The sequence below is a fragment of the Peromyscus californicus genome, unplaced genomic scaffold, assembly GCF_007827085.1.
Source record: "Peromyscus californicus insignis strain IS unplaced genomic scaffold, ASM782708v3 Scaffold_16__1_contigs__length_79575227, whole genome shotgun sequence".
In the NCBI taxonomy this organism is placed as follows: Eukaryota; Metazoa; Chordata; class Mammalia; order Rodentia; family Cricetidae; genus Peromyscus; species Peromyscus californicus.
In genome coordinates, this window is record NW_026294458.1 from 45,886,286 (window position 1) to 45,901,091 (window position 14,806).

At 37.3% G+C, this 14,806-nt stretch overlaps 1 long non-coding RNA gene across 1 annotated transcript in view; it reads left to right on the plus strand.

Moving 5' to 3' along the window:
* The first annotated feature begins 4,084 nt into the window (after positions 1 to 4,084).
* The window catches only part of LOC128111561 (uncharacterized), a 55,946-nt gene continuing 45,224 nt past the window's right edge, over positions 4,085 to 14,806 (plus strand). The window contains exon 1 of the long non-coding RNA XR_008218673.1: positions 4,085 to 4,270. This is a non-coding gene — a long non-coding RNA (uncharacterized LOC128111561). The remainder of the gene's footprint in view (positions 4,271 to 14,806) is intronic.

Below are 14,806 nucleotides of genomic sequence, written 5' to 3' on the forward strand. Positions count from 1 at the left end.
TTTTTTTTGTTTTTTTTGTTTTTGCCTAGGAAGCTAAATCAATTCCCTTCAGAACAACGCTATTGGTGAAATTATTAAGTCCACTCCATGTAGTTAAAAGGGAGGTTTATTTTGTGGGGTAACTTACAAGTGAAGGGTTAGTTCACAGAGTCTGGGAAAGGCGTGGCGCAGTCTGGCGGTGTTCTCTGGAGGACTCTGCTCAGTCTATCTCCAGCGTCCAGGGTCCAGGCACCAAGAGAGCCGGCGCATCCAGATCTCGGTTCTTCAGGGTCCTCTCTTGGCCCCACCTTGTAGGCGTGACAGTTTTCGAAGCCTCAGTGGGGGTTGGAACTTCCAGATCAAAGCTGGAATCCACTACATCTCCCGCTTTTGTCGAAATAAGAAGGTTCTAACCTAATACAAGACTATATACAAAGGAATGGTTATCAAATATTGTTCAGGAGTAATGAGGGATAATGACCTAGATAAGATGGGAACTACAATCAATGTGAACAATATCAAGCAAGAAACACATACTAAAATCCAGAGGAGTCTAGAGCGTAGGTAAATGGCATGTTACAAAGATCATTCCAAAAGGTGTCCTATCCTAAATAACCTGAATCTAATACTTAATATAGTATATCTAAGATTATATATATATATATATATATATATATATATATATATATATATATATATATATATATACTAAGTTGTAACTCTAACTGCTAGTCTTCAATCCCATCAAAGACCTGAGAAGGAATATAATGGTATCTGAGAAATGGAAGATGGATGCAAGCAACTTTTGGGAATCTTGCAAGAGTAGACCGAGACAGCTGGCAGCCTGGACAGTCACCTAATGTTTCTCAGCATTGTTGGTGCATTTAAATTGGCTACAGGCCTAGAGTATCTGACAGACCATTTTCAGAAGCAGGAATTCTGAAAGACCATCTTACTCTGTCTTGGCAGAGTTCAGAAGTCACTTTTCCTTGTGTCCTGCTTGTCCAGAAGGACAGCACTTGTATTGTCAGCAGTTGAGGCAAGGGTAATTCTTTGCCCAATAGGCCATTTTGTGCCAAGAAGACAAACTTTCAAATGGAAATGTCTTAGAAGCCCAACATTCTCTTGGCATCAAACTGGTGCTGCCAGGAGCAATTGTGTCTCATGTCAACAGAATTCTAAGTTATTTAAATGCCATATTCTCTAGGTCCATGAAGTGTTTGAAGATTAACTGTCCATCTGACCTATGTATCTGTAAATCTGGATAACCTAACTAACATAACTATAGATATGACAAGCATAGGTGACTATAAATCTGTAAGTCTTATCTACCTAAATAACCTAAGGACTAAGGCTTCCTGTAAACAAGGTAAACAGTCTATAAGCAAATGTACGGCAAAGGACAATGACTTCAAAATTATGATAATAAGCAAGATATTTATAACAGAGGTAGGAATGTATAGTGCAATATGCAATATGACAATAATCTTAAATATATATCAATATACAGAATATCCTAAACAGAAGTAGAACATACATACAGTATGACATACAAATTTACATTTGTATTAATATACAAATATTTCAAATAAGAGTAGAAATATATATACATTATAAGAAATATAGTTCTGTATTTGTATCAATATACAAATTATCTTAAACAGGAATATAAAAATAGTTTACATTTGTATCAACATATAAGAATCCATAACAGTGCAAATTACAGTGCAAATTACCTAGGTCTGCTATTTTACTAAATTTGTTTACTAGTATATACAATAATCTACCATAATATCTTATACCTATCCATTCCACTTCTTTTCCCCCTTTTTTTTGAGACAAAAAAAAGCAAAGGGGAAGTGCTGTGGGATGTTCTGTATGGCAAATGTTTTGCTCTGATTGGTTAGTAAATAAAACACTGATTGACCAGTAGTCAGTCAGGAGGAAGTATAGGTGGGACAAGGAGGAGAAGAATTCTGGGAAGTGAAGGCTGGGTCAGAGAGACACTGCCAGCCGCCACCATTACAAGCAACATGTGAAGATGCTGGTAAGCTACGAGCCATGTGGCAAGGTATAGATTTATAGAAATAGATTAATTTAAGATAAAAAAAACTGTTAGCAAGAAGCCTGCTACAGCCATACAGTTTGTAAGCAATATAAGTCTCTGTGTTTACTTGGTCGGGTCTGAGCGGCTGTGGGACTGGCATGTGAGAGAGATTTGTCCTGGCTGTGGGTCAGGCAGGAAAACTCTAGCTACACAACGCTGTGTGTTAGTTGTGTATGGCCATCCTAGTAGTTGTCTTAGCCTTCCTTTCTAAAAATAGAGCCAGGTTTCTTCATCTCTCTGTCCCAATGGGGGGACTTCAGGCTTACAAACATTTTCTTCTAAGAGCTGCATAAGTCTTGTAATCGAAGTCTGCTTAAAGGTAAGCATGAGATTCCCATCCTTTCTTTTCTGAGAGCTTAAGGACAATGATATACACAGAGTTGATATTCCATCATCCCAGTTTCTGAAAAGGAACATAGATTAAGTTTCTTTTCTATTTTTGTTATATTTAGTTTGGGGGCCTGTGTAAAATGTAAATAACAATTTTCTTTGATATTTAGTATCATCATCTAATGCTGATTTTTGACAAAACATAAATTTTATAATTTATATCACATAAAATTCTGCATTCTCAAGTGAACATAAGAATGATTGAAAGTAATTATTTTATTGTACAGGCTATGTAAAATCTGTTGTCATCCAAAATGCTCTATGATGATAGACGAAAGGATGAATTCTGACACTTGACACATTTTCTGTGATGAATTTTTTGATGCTTTGTTCTGTATAATTGATCATTCTCCAACAGATATGACAGATATGTCCTGTAATTAACCAATCCTGTGTCCACCCAATTTTGACAGACATTTCAACACAGTGTTCAAAACAGTTGGATGAAACATGTCAGATCTGTTTCTGATTTTATTTATACATGCTCCATTTTGGAAAACAAAACAAATGTGAGAGTCTTAACTCCAATTACGTATAGCTTTGTCCATTTCCTTTTAGCCGGTCAGAGTTGCTGAATTGAATACAGCATTAGTTATTTATATTTCCCTTGTAGGCTCCTATCACTTCTCTAAGTAAATGCTATCATGACTTTAGCCACCAAGGCCTTGCTTCACTGAAACAAAAACAAAACCTCGAAGCTCTGTGGAACATGCCTCTCCTGCTGAGCCCCCATGGACCAGGTGTTAAAATTTGGACACTTATTTTTTCATGCCCTTGATATATGAAAACAAAACCAGAAGGAAGCTTGTTGAGGAAACTGTGTTTTAAACGGTAGTCACTGGATCTGTTGATTTACAGGCTCCTGATTTACAAGCTGTGAATGAATTGAAGCCTTCAGCAACAGGAAGCGCTGCCATTGGGAAACCCTAGAGCTACAGCTGGAGCCCAGGGACCTGGTTGACTGCTTACAGGAACACTCACTCCAGGAACCCCTGTAATCAGAGTTGTTAAGCAGAAGGAAATGTCTTCAGTGCTCTTACATGGCTCTTAATCAGATACTGACAGAGTGCCTTTGATCAACACATTTGCACCACGAGGTTAGCCATCGGGTTCAGTCCGTCCGAATAGATTTCACAGTCAGCTCCCAATGTATACAACCAACAGAGGACCCATTCAAACTGATCTTGTTGCTGGCATCATTTCTGTCCTCTAAACCTCCTGGGTCTGTTGCAAGGATTAATGAATCACTTTTTTTCCCCCCGCTAGTATCTTGCCATCTCTGAATTCGAACTGAGAGAGAAATGTGAGGCATTGTCGGACAAGCCTGCTTGTTTCTTCTTTGATATTTCCACATCTTAATTGAAACCTCAGACAAGTGACGCCGGGCCGGAGCCTGGCGTTAGGCCTTTGAGAACTTGCTAGTGGAGAGAAAGAAACCTCAGGGAGGAATTAGCTACAGACAGAGCTCACTGGTGGGTGAAATGTCCCCGGCTGAGTTACTTTTTATTTGCCAGCTTGGTTGGTAACCAGAATCCGTGACTAGAAATGAAAGTGCCGTGCCCTACAGAGCCGAGAAACCCAGAGGGCACGGAGGTGCCAGTGCAAAATCCTGGCAAGGTGCAGCTCCCAATAGGAGGAGAGCATAGCTCGAGATTTTCCTGTGGCTTTAATTGCCTGTGAAATATTCCAAACACATTGTATTGGCCGATAAGTTGAACTGACTGCCTTTCGTCCCAGGGAAAGGGACTGAGGACTTCTTCATGAGCTTGACGCGGAGATAAAGCTAGATGGAAGGTAATTTTATTACGTCCTTTGAGTGTGCATTAAAGAAGCACAGGACTGGGTGAACGCTTAGCTCTGATACGTTTACCATCAGTAGAAAAATATAAATAAACACTAGTAGATTATGAATTTGTATGGAACTATGGGGCAGAGCTTAAAGTAGGGTTAAAATAAGTGTCATAGGATGCCCAAAGCTGAGTTTTCTGTTAGTGGTTGGCATATAATTAATAATATTTATCCAAGAATGAATAACTACAGTAATCCACCACTGGAGGAAGTATATTACTTTAAATAGTAAACAGAAATTTCAAAATATGATGCAGTACTTGAATCACTTAGTTTTTATTTTCAGAAGCTAGAAACAGAACACTGAGAAATTATCTACCATGCTTTAATATCTGGCCTGCAAAAACAATGGAAAAATCAGATAAACAATTACGGCTGCTTGAAGATAAATTATACTGACCTTTATAGTAATTAAAGTTTACTGGGGAACCTTTTTCTTCCATTTCCCCAAACTAGTTTTTATTATTCTAATTTGAAAGAATAGTTAATAATTCAGTGTAAATTTCAACATGTGTTTAAAATCAAGTCATAGTCACTTTATTGATTGAGACTCTAGTTTATATTTAAAGCTAAGCACAATGACAAGGAATTAATTCTCAAAACCTTTATAGAATTCATGTATTTCACCTCTCACTTAGATATATTTAATTAAAAACTGCTAAGTGTGATGCTTTGGTGTGTTTTATCAAAATAATGATAGACTAGTATAACGTTTCATGTTCTTAATTGAGAAAATTGATGTAAGTTTTTAGATGTGCCAAGGAGATAACAGGATATCCTTTGAAGAGAATGTTGAGAATTGCATGATGTACCCTGTGGGTTTATCTGCTTGTGTGAGAGTCTTCTTATGATAGACAGGAGTTTACTTGGATGAAATAAGATAATGCACATATTCCCTAGAACAGCATTACACAGCAATACATATAGTCCATGCTCTTGGCAATGAAAGTAATCTTATATTGAATATCAGTCTTTGTGATTCTCAGTTGAATATGTTTTAATATCTTACTGTATTCCCCTTTAATTAGAGGTTTAAAGAAAACCTTTGACAATGTTCTTCATTTTATTATGAAAGTTACAATTTAATGTGTCTGAAGACTACATGTTATCAGAAATAAGCTAGAAACAAAAGAGCTATTTCAATAGAAGTAAACCTAACTTCTGTTTATGTTCACTTAAAATATATTATAAAAATAGTAAATGCTAGGTCTGCTGGTAAAAGATAAATAAAAGGTCTATATAAGTCTGGAATGTGGGTTATGTTTTTGTCTTGCTTATTGTTATAACTGTCCTGTTGTATCCATTTATTGTTCTGCATCCCCACATAGGGACAGAAAGTGAATAATTGAGGCAAAAATCATAGCTAAATGTAAATAGGAAAAACAGTATGCAAATACAGATGAAAAATGGATCTGCTATTCTTCTTTCCCACATGAAAACACATGTTAAATGCTGTTCAGATTCTATGTTAGAATATACTCCAGACTCGACAGAGAAGTTTAAAAACAGGGTCTAGTGTTAGGGAGTTTGATTTTAGTTTTGTTATTTGTATTCCTTTCATCTTATTTTGTAATAAAACCACCATGGATATTAATTTGAAAATACAAATGTACTTCTGGAGTTTGTCTGAAGAGGTCCAAACACTGGCTGTGGAGCCCTTCTTGGAATTCAGAACATGCTTACTTACTCTAGTGCAGCAAGTTAAAGACAAAGTCTTCTGAGATAGTCTTTTCACATACGATCATATCAAGCCTTAGGAAACAACATAAAGGAATTTTTATAACTTCCCCTCTCACTGATTACATTTTAGGTCAACTTACAGGTCAAAAGGATTCAATTTCCAGGTTTGAGGCATGAATCTGTTTTTTCATTACTTATCTGGGAAGGCAAGGCCATTTCTGATGCTTCATTTCAGGGAGAGTTGCAAAGTTCAACAGGGCATCTAACATAGCCCACGTCTCCCCGCCCCGCCCCCAGTCACAGCAACAGAATAATTTAGTGCCCAACAAAACGCCTCCTTCTTTAACTCATGCTAAAGTATTTGTAAGTAAAAAGGCATTCTTTGGACACAAATATTGCCAATGGTAAGAAAAGAATATAGGCCTAAGATTTCCCTTTTTTGGGTAAATTAATGTTTTTACATTAAGGTTAGAGTCAGAGAGGAAACGATGGGGCAAGAGAGTGTACAAAAAGAAGATGAAAATTCCTAAATACGGAAGACAAAATGCCAACAAGAGAACAGAAAGAGTGTGTGGCAAAATGAACTTAGCCGCTACAAAGCATCTCTGACTATTTTATAAGATAGAGTTTATTTTTGTTGAATGAAAAATTTGAAATTTTTATTTCATGGGTTATTTCTAGTTTCGAGTTTTATATAGTATTATATTCACTGGAGAAAAAGAGGTATAACCTTGTCATTTTTACAGTTTAAAACTAAAGATCTTGGACCAATGAGATGACTCAGCAGGTAAGGACACTTGCCATCTGGCCTGAGAACTTGAGTTCCATTCCCTGTACTGAAATGGTGGAAAGAATCAACTTCCCAAAGGTTGTCCTCTGGCTCTTGCAAGTACACACATGTGCACATGCCCATGGACACGCACACGTACAAGCATACACACACACACACACACACACACACACACACACACACACACACAAACACACACGCACCAAATGTTCTAAAAGGTTTTTAAAAATTTAAATGCCTTTATATTGACTAAGTTTGATGATAGTAAAACTAGAGATTTTTCCACAGATGGATTAAAGAAGATGATCCATCGGGAATTATATCACATCAATATTTTACTTTTCTTTGTTTCTCTATTTTCATTTTTAGCAAGTTTTCAAAAAGGCCACTGAGAACTCTGTAAGACTGTTTATAAAAAAAGATTCCTATTTTATAATTTTCAGTCAACATTTCAGTATTACTTGTTGACAGATCAGAATGTATATAATATTTTTCTTCTACAAGATGACCTAGACATTATTCACATAAAAATTTTATTTGCTATTATAAAGAGACTGAATCAAAAATTTGTAATAAATAAATTTGTAATAATGAATAAAATTTGAGCATTCTTGATTTTATTCATAAAGATCATAAGTTTTAATGAAAACAATTTAAGAGTAAAGATTTATCAGAAATTCAAAGAGAATATTGGACACATAGCAGTTAAAAATTCAATAAATTCAAAACCTCTAAGAATAAATTAATGAAGATTTTTCCATAGCACTAGAGATGTGTTCTTAAACATGCTCCTGGTGGTGACAATGTGACTGTCACTGACTTAAGCTACTGTGGCTGTTATCTTCCAAAGTTGCCTTAGTAAATATACAGACATATCCTAATATTGAAGCTTTTTGTTGACAGGGTACCATAAGTAGCACATATCTAAAGAATCACTCTTGATTATTTCTTTTGATAGGAATATTGTTGCAGAATATCTCATCATACTGTGTGAAAGACATCTTCTAATTGGTTTCATAAAGAATTAAATGGCCAATAGCTAGGCAGGAGAGGTTAGGAGGGACTTCTGTGTAGAGAGAGGAACTCAGGATGAATTTAGCCATGAGAGAAGCCAGCAAGACAGATGCACAGAATGGAAGAGAAATAAAAAAGAATGTGGAAGAACATAGACTAATAGAGATAGGTTAATTTAAGGCATAAGAGTTAGTTCGGAACAAGCCTAAGCTAAAGGCCAAGTTTCCATAATAATAAGTCTTCATGTCATTATTTGGGAGCTGGCCATCCAAAAGATGTCTGACAAGAAAGACTTGCTATATTTGGCACCCAAATGTATGCCTGACCCATACACCCAAACATAGAGTCTGAGAAAGAAAAAAAAAAAATGTTCCAAACATAAAGTCAGATGAGGCTTTCTGCCAACCATGGAAAGGCTCAATGCTTATGTCACACAGACGCACAGCTCCTTAAGAAGCCCTGCTATGCAGCAGAGCACTTAAATGACATGCTACTGGTGGAGGACTAGTTAGAAATACCTGCCACAACACAGGCCCAGAAACTTCCCAGAGCTGGGACAAATAGATGCAGTCCCAGCCCGGGGCTGCAGGCATGATGCTTGGCTCTCACTGACCCAAAGCAGGCAGAGCCAGCCACCAGCACCATGTGCTAGGCAGAGCCACAGGGTATGTAGCCTAGTCGGCTGCCTAGCTGTTTAAGGTTTGGCTCATGTGGTCAGAGAAATGTTGCAGATGCATAAAAGAAAAAAAAACAAAGAAAGAAAGAAGAGAAAAGGAAAGAAAAGGAAAGAAAAGAACAGAAAAGAAAAGAAAAAAAACAGGTCCAGGCCAAGAAAACCTCTGAACATGTACAGTATGCTTAAAAATCGGCTCAGGGGATGAAGAAAGAAAAGAAAATGGGTATAGTAAGTCATAAAAATAAATAGTTTGAAAATAATAAGTGAAGTCTATAAAGAGAGAGTAAAGTAATATAAAAGAAATAAGCCACATATGGATGGGAAATAAACAGGGAATCTGGATCCTGTGTGGTACTCTGTTGACTTTGAAATTTTTAAATGCTAATAAAAAAAAAAACAGCATCTGCTGAGAGATATTGGATTGTGGAGAAAATTACTGAATTAAATCAGCCTATATATCTCAATACTATCTTAACTTCAGGATGGAAGTCAGGAAATATGTTACATTGTGGGGGGGGGCACGAAGGTTATGCTTTTGTTTCCACAGGAAACAAAAAGGCATAGATTTCTTCAATATTAATACAGATCAAATTTGATTGAGTGATACCCCCTGAAAATCTAGGCTTCAGGCATGAAGAAAGAAACCAAGAAAAACTATGACAGGTGACATGTATGCTGATCCCTCTACTATGGGAACATCTCTGATACTGGATCAGATATGATAAACCTTCTTAGCTATAGAGTCATCATGACTTATTATTACATGCCAACCTTTCATATGGCATGGATAAAGATTTTTATTACAATTTGGTTATACAGTCCAAACAGGCTTATAAAGTTGACAGATGTCCTTTAGCTGCCCCAAAACAGAACAGAGAATCAATCATGTGTAGCTGATTTATGCATAGTATACATTCATATATGTGTTAATGCAGCTATGTATATGCTTCTTTTAAAAGTTTGTGCATTTTTAGGGAAAAAAAGGACCAGAGACCAATGAAGACAAGTAGCCCAGATGATTCAGCCTCATAAAATGCCTCTGTTACAATTTCCTCAGTATTCTGCATAAAGAACAATTTCAAAGCTGCTAGTTAAGGTGGTTCATCCTCACAGACTACTCTAGCTAGGACTTCAGATAAGCCTGTGCTTTCCCATTACACAGAGACTGGACAAGAAATGATATACCTAGCTCTTCCAGGACTTGTCCACTATCTCAATTTTCTCAGAGTCCCCTAAAGAAGCTGTCACCTCAAGACAGAAAGAAGTAATTTTAAGAACATAATGCCCACATTTCTGACAGGTGGGTTGAGTGGTTTTTGTTTGTTTGGTAATTTATAGATGTTTGTCATCATTTAGGGGGATTGGTTGCAAATTGTTACTTGTCAGAATCAAGGAGGAAACAAAGCAAAGGAGGTTAGATTCAGGAATCCCTTTATAAAAAGATAACAAAGGGGGGATATAGTAATTATAGGATAAAGGGTAGATTATTGAATCTACTTTTAAACTAAAAAGCATCTATTAATCTCAAGTGTTTTATATTGGTATGGATTTTTGTATATTGATACTAATTAAAGGCTATTTTTAAACACACACACACACACACACACACACACACACACACACACACATATGTTTTTACTCTTAAGGTATTGTACCTATACAGCTCATTTAAAAATGTAAAGTTTTAATCCTTGAAAGCTATTTCTATAAACTATTTAAGAATATTAAAAAATATGGATTAGTAGTTAGTCATCAATAACAATCAAACTTGTGGTCATATTAAGTATGTTTTCAAGGTTGAACAGAGACATATTTTAGATAAAAAAGTGGTCTTCAAACACTTCAGAGACCTACAGACTATGACATTTAAGATGTTTTAATAACATAAGGCTTTTCGACAGTGAGACATGTCTGCCCCTGGCAGCAACTATCTACTTCAAAAAATGATGATGGGCATCAAAGAACCTCTCTATGGAAGTATGCTTTCACAGAGGCATAGTAAGCCACTGGGCAAGAAACTTCCCTTGCCTTGACTGTTGCTAGAGTTTTCCTGCCTGGCCCACAGTCAGGACAAATCTCTCTCACCTGCCAGTCCCACAGCCACTCAGACCCGACCAAGTAAACACAGAGACTTATATTGGTTACAAACTGTATGGCTGTGGCAGGCTTCTTGCTAACTGTTCTTACAGCTTAAATTAATCCATTTCTATTAATCTATACCTTGCCACGAGGCTTGTGGCTTACCAGTACTTTACATCTTTCTTGTCCTGATGGCGGTTGGCAGTGTCTCTCTGACTCAGCCTTTCACTTCCCAGCTTTATTCTCCTCCTTGTCCCACCTATACTTCCTACCTAGCCAATGGCCAATCAGTGTTTTATTTACCAACCAATCAGAGCAATACATTGCCATACAGAACATCCCACAGCACTTGACTGCTGAGAGTATGCTGTCCAAATTGGACAGGCAGGATACAAAAGAAGGTAGCTGCCAAACTTTGCCAAGACAAGGTAGGAGAGTCCTTAAAAATTCCTGCTTCACTGAAAGGTCTGTCAGATATTCTAGGTCTGTAGGCTGATGATGGATGCACCAATGTTGCAGAGGAAACAAGGGTAGCTTTCCAGGCAGGCAGATGTCTCTATCATTTCTGTAGTTTTGGAAGTTGTTTTCTTTGCACTTCCTGTTTACTCAGGTAATATTTTTATCCTTCTTGGGTCTCTGATGGGGTGAAGACTAAATTAGTTATAGTTTTGCAGTTTTCCTTGTTACCAAATTCAGAAAATAAACTCAGAAAAGAGATGTAAACTTTATAAATGTTGAGAGACAGAAAAGCTTAAATTGTTTATTTAAGAAAAGGTTTTAAGGCCTAAAAGGATACTTTTAGGCTAGTAATACAAGTTATGATAGAAAGTGGTTTAGATATAAAACTTGGATTCATCAACATAGGATAGATAATAGAGTAATTTCTTCAAATTTACCGAATACAAATGGACTGTACATTGTGGATGTAATTTTTCCAGATAATTGTTTTTATTGTATATAGTTTTACTGTGTTAGAGTTAACACCTTTCCTTTTTGCTTAGGCAAAAAGGGAGAAATGTTGTAGGATATTTGATCATACTGTGTGAAAGGCACTTTCTAATTGGTTTACTACAGAGCTGAATGGCTAATAGCTAGGCAGGAGAGGTTAAGCAGGACTTCTGTGCAGAAAGAGGAACTTGAGATGAATCTAACCATGAGAGAGATACCAGCAAGACACAGCACAAGTCAGGTACACAGAATGGAAGAGAGGTAAAAAGCCATGTGACAGAATGTAGATTAATAGAAGTAGGTCAATTTAAGTTATAAGAGTTGGGTTGGGAACAAGCCTAAGCTAAACACTAAGATTTCATAATTAATAATAAGTCTCCATGTCATTATTTGAGGGTTGGCAGTGCAAAAGAAGTACAACAAGAAAGACTTGCTATAGAATATATCTGAAGAATCACAAAAAAAATAAGAAGGGTTTTTATGTCTTTTAAAAAATAATTCTTGCTTCCAGATTTCTCCTCCACTGTAATGACATGTGATCCTAGTGTGTTTTGTATAGCTATAGATGACTATATGTCCTCAGGAGTGATTCTTGACAACATCTGATCAACCTCTTAATTTTCTTCATTCTAATGTTTGTGTAGTGGTGTCTTGTTAGATTTTCATTCAATTTCCTAGCAACATTTTAAATTTTTAGAATTACATTGTACATGCACCTGTGGGACACTTGTGTATCTTTAATGTAAAGTGTCTATTCATAACGTCTGAGTGGGTCTTCATTGAAATTGTTGCCTTATTATTGAGCTGGAAAAGATTCATATGTTCTATGTGAAATCCTAATGACAGCAATATTTTAAAAGTGATTCTCCTTTTTCTTTTGACTTTTACTTGTAAGTCTATATGTATTTTAAAGAGAAAAAGCATTAGACTATTATGTAGGAGTAATTCATCAAGATTTTACTCCTTGCCCATGGTTTTTGTTTCTTATTTATATTTTTTTCAAAATAAAAGTCTGTAACACTTTAGCCTAATTTCTCCTCCAGAAACTGTATTATTTTTACTCTTCCACTTAATTCTATGATCTGTGAGTAAATGTGATGGTAGTTATACATTGCTTTTAGGAATAAACACTAGTTAAGTTAACAGTAAAGCTGTAGCATAGGGAAGAGAAAATGGTTTTAATTTGCCTAGAATTTAGGAAAAAAAAAACCCTCCCTGTTAGTGTGTGTAGTAAACTAGGGTAGCATAGATGGTGTCTACTACAAGGTATAGAATATGGTAGGTGACTAAGCTGTAATTTCTTATTTTTTTTCATTAAGTGATGAAGAAAACGGAGAAATCAAAAAGCTGACAAGGCTTCTTCTGTCCCTATTGCTGATGCTTATCCATCATAACCTTCTGTGAAGTTTGCATAGTTCACATCCAAATGATCCTTTTCATCACTTTCTACAAGATTCATACTCAAATATGATCCACAATTCCACATATGTCATATCACTTCACAAGAGCTGTTCAGAATGCAAAATTACAGGCTAGAGATTCCATTTGTGTCAGGGACAAGGACAGAATCTCTAGTTAATGGAAAAATACAGACCCCCATAAGACAGGGAACTAGAACATCTTACGGTCAGGTTGCCTAATGACAGGACATTGAGTAGAGCCCTTGACCTTTTCACCCTGTCAACATCCTGCATAAACATCCTGTTAGCTTGCCCCACCCTATGCAGATAACAGCTTCCTGCTCCCTCTACCCTGCAGGAACTATATAAACCCTCCCGGAGAAAAATTGCACCTTGATCAGAATCTTGTCTTGATGTATTTCCTTTGTGTCTTCTGTCCCTATCATTCCATCCCTAGGGTGGTCGAGAAGTCATTGAAGCCCTGCTGGCTGGGGCATATTTGTAAAACGCTCACCTAACACACACAAGGCCTCTTCATGTTAAGCACTTCACAAACCTGGTGCAATGTGCATGCCTGTTATCCCAGCACTTGGGAAGTAAAGGCAGGATGCTCAGAAGTTCAAGGGCATCTTCTACTGCATAATAAGTTAAAGGTCAGACTCAGCTGTAAGATACTCATGAAACAAAAACAAATATATGATTTTTGAATCCAACTTCCTAATTCAGAATTTGCATTTTGACAGAATCCTAGGGGATGCCTGTGTGTGTGGTATTCACATTTGGGAAGTTCCTACTTCACTAATGCTCTGTCATTGGGACCCATGATTGGCTTGGCAGCCTGTGATAATGCAGCTTGATAAAGGGTCTTTCATAGAAGAGCAAGACTTCTTATAGAACTGGGTTGGGACTGGTAGGATAGCCAAGCATATGCATCTGTAGCCAATATGCAGAAGCCCCAAGAATTCCCCCTCTCTTTCCCAATACTTTCTTCTGGGTTCCATCTGTCAGCCTGAGATTAAGCATGTCAGCTACAGCAGCAAAAGAAAAATCACTCTATCTTACTCATGCCAGTTGGAGGATGCTTTGTGCATTCTCTCCCTCTGGCTACTTGTCTCTTCTAAGCCAGAGCATTAAGATCTGGCTTAGCTTCATCAGAAGCATTCAGTGGGAGAGAAAGTAGAGAACACGTGTGTGACAGTAGAACATGTATCAAGGAATATGCAGCTTGTATTTTCATAGGTAGATGCTACTCACGTATTTTTCTCCTAGAGTAACTCACAATGATAAAATAATTATACTGTTGACAGCTGGCCAACTTCAGAACAGATAAAACCTGGACCGGACATGTTAGTCACTAGCTGGGTTAAAGGGTGAATCACCGTCTCCCAACGCATTTTCTTAAGCTGTGTTCTGGATCCCCGGCAGCGTGTGGGAAACAGATCTGTGTGCTTCACTATGAACCTGACAGGTTTCTTTGTAGCTGATTAGATGAGAGGTCAGACTGAAGGTAACAGTCAGGATCATGCTCATTTCCTGATAGCATGTAAAGAGGATGAAAAACAGACACTGCCTTCGTAGCACTCTATTCTCTCTCCGCGGGACAGCACTGGGCAGAAATCTGGTGCTTCATCAAAGACTGGGGATCTCTTCAGCATCCATGAAAACAGAGGTTTTGTTATTTTATGGATGTGTGACACCAGAGAAAAATGCAGAGAGGAGTCCTGTAGGAGTGGGAATATATTGAGTGGGAAAAAGTGAGTGTTAATGGACACCCTGACACCACAAAGAAGCCTGGGAACGGGGGCACCTGGCTAGAAATGCAGGCTGTGCAGTTTAGTAGGTTTGGCTCAGGGGAAACCTGGGAGAGGGAGAGAAATATGCATCCGGAAAATACT